This window comes from Telmatherina bonti, assembly GCF_933228915.1.
Source record: "Telmatherina bonti genome assembly, chromosome: 15".
Classification (NCBI taxonomy): Eukaryota; Metazoa; Chordata; class Actinopteri; order Atheriniformes; family Telmatherinidae; genus Telmatherina; species Telmatherina bonti.
The window spans coordinates 6596956-6603709 of NC_136613.1; positions in this window are offsets into that span (position 1 = coordinate 6596956).

Consider the following 6754-nt stretch of genomic DNA (forward strand, 5'->3'; position numbering starts at 1 on the left):
TTATTGATTGTTATGTCAAACAAAATCCATGGCCATTTTACTTCAGACACAACTGAGCATTGTGTATGTAAAAGTTTTGTCAGGAAAATCAGGAGTATCCTGACAAAAACCTTTGTCTTGCCAGAAAAAAAAATCCAGACTTTAATAAACACAGCTGCCTAAATGGACTCTATTGCTCCATTTAGCATCAAAATAATATAAGGCCTCTTATCCAAGTATATAAACTAATCCTATTCACATCAGGGAACCCCAGCCAAGATGTTGTAGGTGAGGGGCTAGTAGGATCCAAAGAGCGGACACTTTCTGAGTACAGAGAGAGGTTTATTGATTTTCCACAGATTCCTGTGAATTCTTCCAGCGGAGCTTTCAGAGACTGGCGGGCACCAGGAGGAAGGCAGGCAGGGGAGCAAGCGAACGAACAGGCAGGCTGGCTTTCTCTGCCAGGAGGAAGACAGGACAGGTTACAATCAAGGTCAAGCACAAGCAACGTGAGCTGAGGCCGAGAGCTGTTTTACCGCAGGGCAATCAACAATCTGGCGCTGGATAGCAGGCAGAGCTGGTCTTAAATAGGTGGTTCGTTGATTGCTGAGATGTGGATCAGCTGTGCCTCCAGTTGTCAGCTGACCGCGCCCACCAGGAAACAGGAATCACCACAGTACCCCCCCCTCAACGGGAGCCACCCGGCGACCGGAACTTCTCGGGATGGGCCCGACGGAAATCCCTGACCAGGGAAGGATCAAGGATGAAAGAGCGGGGGACCCAGGCCCGCTCCTCAGGGCCATAACCCTCCCAGTCCACCAGAAACTGGAAGCCCCGGCGGCGCACATCCAGAAGACGCCGGAGGGTGTACGCCGGGTGACCAGCCACAAGCCGGGCAGGAGGAGGGGGCCTGGAAGGAGGGACCAGAGGACTGGAAGACACATGCTTCAACTGGGAGACATGGAAGGAGGGATGAATCCGCATAGATCGGGGGAGCTGCAGGCGAACCACCGTGGGATTGATGACCCGCTGGATCTCAAAGGGTCCCAGGTAGCGGGGAGCCAACTTCTTGGCGTCAGTGCACAAGGGAATGTTCTTTGAAGATAACCAGACCTTCTGACCAGGAGCATATTTGGGCTCAGCTGTGCGATGGCGATCGGCCTGGCGTCGACTCCGTTCCCCAGCCCGAAGCAGAGCAGTCCGGGTCGTCCTCCAGGCCCGACGACAACGGCGGATGTGGTACTGAACTGATGGAACAGCTACTTCAACCTCTTGGACAGGGAACAGGGGCGGCTGGTACCCAAGAGAGCCTTCAGGAGATAAACCAGAAGCTGAGGATGTGAGGGAGTTGTGTGAGTACTCAACCCAGTCCAGATGGTCGCTCCACGATGACGGGTTGGATTCAGCCACACAACGAAGGACGGTCTCCAGGTCCTGGTTGGCTCTCTCGGCTTGACCGTTAGTCTGGGGGTGGAAACCGGAGGACAAACTGACCGTGGCACCGATGGATAGACAAAAAGCCTTCCACACCTGGGAAGTGAACTGGGGTCCCCGGTCAGATACTATGTCAGTGGGCAAGCCATGGAGTCGGAAGACATGGTGCACCAACAGGTCGGCAGTTTCCTTGGCTGAGGGGAGCTTGGGAAGAGCGACGAAATGCACAGCCTTGGAAAAACGGTCCACTATAGTCAGGATGGTGTCTTTACCTTTTGAAACAGGTAGGCCGGTAACAAAATCCACTGCAATGTGCGACCAGGGTCTGCTAGGGACAGGCAGAGGACGTAGAAGACCAGCTGGGGGTCGATGCAAAGCCTTACTCCTAGCACAAGTGGTACAGGCAGCCACGAACTCCTGCGCATCCTTCTCCATGGTTGGCCACCAAAACCTGCGTCTGATAAGGGAGAGAGTGCGTGAAGAACCAGGATGACAAGCCAAACGGGAGGAGTGACCCCACTGGAGAACCAGGGATCGGGCGGTGTCGGGAACAAACAGTCGATCTGGGGGACCAGTACCCGGGTCAGGCTGATGTTGCTGATCAGCTATGACTTGGTTCTCGACCTCCCATGAGACTGCAGCCATGATGCAGGAGGCTGGCAGGATGGTTTCTTCCACAGAGGTGGTGGTTTCAGGTGCAAACTGACGGGACAGGGAATCGGGTTTCTGGTTCTTGGAGCCTGGTCTGTATGACAGTGTGAAATGGAACCGGTTGAAAAATAGAGACCAACGGGCTTGGCGGGGATTCAATTGTTTAGCCGACTGCAAATACTCCAGGTTCCTGTGATCGGTCCAAATGAGGAATGGAACTCTGGATCCTTCCAGCCAGTGCCGCCATTGCTCTAGAGCCAGCTTGATGGCAAGGAGTTCTCGGTCCCCAACATGATAATTGTGTTCCGCAGGGGTAAGACGTCGGGAAAAGTAGGCACAGGGGTGTAATTTCTGGGTCTCAGGAGATCTCTGGGACAACACGGCTCCTTACCCGGTGTCCGAGGCATCCACCTCCACTACAAATTGGCGGTTCAGGTCCGGATGGAGAAGAACTGGAGCTGAGGTGAACAGTTCCTTAAGTTTGTCGAAAGCTTGGGCTGCTGCGTCTGACCAGAAAAAGGGAACTGATGGGGAAGTGAGACGTGTTAGGGGGAGAGCTGTACGGCTGAAGTTGCGGATAAAGCGTTGATAAAAGTTCGCAAAACCCAGAAAGCGCTGCAGTTGTTTTACTGAAGTAGGAGTCGGCCACTCCACAACAGCCTTGATCTTATCAGGGTCAGCTCTGACCTGTCCACGCTCAAAGATATAGCCCAGAAATGAGATGGTATCTTTATGAAAGTCACTTTTCTGCCTTTACAAATAAGCGGTTTTCCATCAGTCTCTGAAGTACCTGTTTGACATGTTGCTCATGTTCCGAGAGAAAATGAGGATGTCATCCAAACAAACAAACACAAAACGGTTAATAAGGTCTCTTAGCACGTCGTTAACCATGGTCTGAAATACTGCAGGAGCGTTACATAATCCAAAAGGCATGACCAGATATTCGAAGTGGCCGAGAGGGGTTCTGAAAGCAGTCTTCCATTCATCACCCTCCTTTATTCTCACCAAATGATATGCGTTGGAGGTCTAATTTAGTGAAGATTGTGGCGCCATGAAGGGAGTTGAATACAGAGTCAAGCAGAGGTAAAGGGTACTTATTCTTCACAGTGATAGCGTTTAAACCACGATAATCTATACAAGGCCTGAGTGAACCATCCTTCTTCGAGACGAAGAAAAATCCAGCCCCTACGGGTGACGAAGAGGGCCTGATTAGTCCTGCCGCGAGAGAATCTGAGATATATTTCTCCATAGCCTCAGTCTCTGGTCGGGAGATGTTATATAGACGGCAGGTTGGTAATGGCGCCCCCGGGAGCAGATCAATGGAACAGTCATAAGGTCTATGTGGGGGAAGAGCTGAAGCGTTGTCCTTGCTAAAGACCTCCCTTAAGTCATGATAGACTGGGGGAACGGTGGACAGGTCAAGGGGAACAGGTTGGCAGCTGGAAACAAGGGTAGCAGGAACAGCTGAAAGAAGGCAGGTGGCATGACAGAAGGAACTCCAGTTAACAATCCTCCCACTCTGCCAGTCCAGGTGGGGGTTGTGCTGAGCCAGCCAAGGGTGGCCTAAAACCAGAGGGGATTTAGGTGAGTCGACGATGTAAAACGAGATAAGTTCTTGATGATTACCCGAAACAATCATTTTTATAGGAAGGGATTGCAGTGTGATGGTGTAAAGAAGACTGCCATCCAGGGCCTGCGCAGATATGGGGGATGAGAGGGTCTTCAAGCCAACATGTAGCGAGCTAGCTAAGGATCTATCCAAAAAATTAGCCTCTGCACCAGAGTCAACCAAGGCATCAACAGAATGGGGGACATTATCGCTGAACAGGACTGCTGGGATGAGAGTTTTAGTGTGGGGAAGTACCTCAGAGGATGTGGTCGTCAGTACCCCCACTGCTGCTGACGACCCTGGTCTTTTGATCGGTTGGGACAGAAAGAAATACGATGTCCAGGTAGTCCACAGTAGTAACAGTCACCCGAGGTCCTTCTCTGCCGCTCCCCTGGGGAAACGTGCGCTCTTCCCAGCTGCATAGGCTCCTCTGAGGGAGTGGCTGTGTGAGGGAAGGATGATATGGCTCCAGAGGAATACTCCTGCTTGTCACGAGATTGGGATCTCCGTTCCCGGTCCCTCTCCCGCAGTCGGTTGTCCACCCGGATGGCGAGGGAAATTAGTCCCTCCAGGGACTCAGGCATGTCACGGGTTGCTAGTTCATCCTTCAACCGGCTGTTCAGACTGTTAGCAAAAACGTCACGGAGAGCGTCCTCATTCCACCCAGAATCTGCGGCGGCTGTCCTGAAATCAATAGCAAAGTTAGCCACACTCGTACCTCCTTGACGGAGGCTGAGGAGACGTGTAGCAGACCCTCTGCCTCTTACAGGATGGTCAAAAACCTTCATCTCATGGACAAATGATGAAAATGACTGCTGCCTGAAACCCTGCTTCAGCCCAATCCAGAGCTCTCCCTTCAAGGAGTCCGATCACAAAAGAAATCTTAGATCGATCCGTGGCGTAGGTGAATGGTTTCTGATCGAATACCAGTGAACATTGAAGCAAGAATCCTCTACATTTGCCTAAATCACCAGCATACGGCTTGGGATCTGGAATATGCGTCTCTCTTACGGGGTGTGCTGAGTCAGGTTGGTGAGCGGGCGGATCAGGAGCAGGCGGCTGAGTCGGTGCAGGACGGCCCAAGCCGGCGACGTGTGTAGTAAGCTGGGTTAGCTGAGAGAGGATCGCATGATACTTCTGATCCAGGGTTAGCATCATTTGCTCATGTCGAGCGAGACGTGCATTCTGACCTGAAATGGTGCGCCGAAGGCTGTCAGCGGTGGTTTCCGGGTTCGCGTCCGTCGGATCCATTCAGTGGCCAGATTGTTCTGTTGTAGGTGAGGGGCTAGTAGGATCCAAAGAGCAGACACTTTCTGAGTACAGAGAGAGGTTTAATGATTTTCCACAGATTCCTGTGAATTCTTCCAGCGGAGCTTTCAGAGACTGGCAGACTGGCGGGCATCAGGAGGAAGGCAGGCAGGGGAGCAAGCGAACGAACAGGCAGGCAGGCAGGCTTTCTCTGGCAGGAGGAAGACAGGACAGGTTACAATCAAGGTCAAGCACAAGCAACGTGAGCTGAGGCCGAGAGCTGTTTTACCGCAGGGCAATCAACAATCTAGCGCTGGATAGCAGGCAGAGCTGGTCTTAAATAGGTGGTTCGTTGATTGCTGAGATGTGGATCAGCTGTGCCTCCAGTTGTCAGCTGACCGCGCCCACCAGGGAACAGGAATCACCACACAAGATTCATAACAACATATTTCACCACACAGTTAAATGTCTGCAGGAACGTAATATCTAGCAGATATCAATAACTTAAACATTTAACTCTAGCATTCAATATTCTCACATTATTAGAGATGTTTAGATCAAACCTGAATGCCAAAATAATTTAATTTTGCCTCCATAACTTCTTTAATTCTTGCTGTCACATTTTCACCGAGGTGTTGGAAACATTGCACATGTTGGCATGATAGCATCACACAGTTGTCAGCTGCACATCCATGATGAATATCTTCATCTGTGGACCGTGGAGCCCATTGAAGTACAGTAAACCCTATTTGGTTATTTGTCTTCCTGTTGGTTTCCTGTCATCTCTAACCAGTTGGTTTCTTCACAGACTTTTCAAGTGTTCTTCTTTGTGTGATCCAGATTCAGGTTCTGGATCCAGTGGTAGACTGTGTTGTGTAGTTTCCCCAGGTCTTCCATAGTCCCTGTGTCTGTATTGATCATGCTGCCAGTTTCTGTCTTTGCCTTTCCTATATTAAGATTTCTCCAGACTTGCTGAATCATTTCCCGATAATCATTTCTATATTCGCCAAGAAACTAAAGTTCTTTACAATCTGTCATTGAGAGACGGTTGTTGGGCTTACTGGTGATTCTCTGATGGAGTTTGGCATAAAGTGGTTAGTAACGACTCATTCTGCTTAGGAAAGACTGAAACTATGACGTAGGCTTCTTTTATACCCAATTGTGACACCCTCACTTCCTATCCACTAATCTGTTAATAAAACATTCCATTTTGCTTTTACTGCATATTCTATCGAGTTTTATGTCTTTCTTTGTCCCAGTCCTATTTTTTAAAATATGTTGCCCAAAAAGTTTAGATTTTTTCTGAATACAGTGATGTTTGTTTGTGAAAATCTTAATTTCTTTTAACACATTTCTGTTCAATTAAAATTTGAATTAATTGAAAAAAAGGCAACAGTAATTTAAATTATGTTGCATTTTTAGAAAACTACTCAACTTTGCTCTACATGGGATTGTTGGTTTTGTCTGTCTTTAATAAATCTTCAGAAAAATGCCCCTCTTGTTAAACACCTGCTTATTCTGGAGACTTTTGCTTACTGCGGGTGCTTTGACGGCCGCAGTGTTTAAAGTTTGGACAGATTCCTTGTGGGTTTTTGCTTCCTGGAGATTTGAAAAAAAAAAAAAAGTTTAGACGACTCATTCCTGACAAGTACTGAAGACAAAAGTGAGGCATAAGAGAATGAACAGGTCAAAAACAGTTTCACAATATGTCAATCAGGGAATATTTAAAGTATGTTACTAGAATAAATGGGTCGTCGTGCGTCATAACTAGAAAAAAAAAAAAGAGACTGGATATAGAAATATTTTACCAGAAGAGAGGATGTGGAGAGAAGT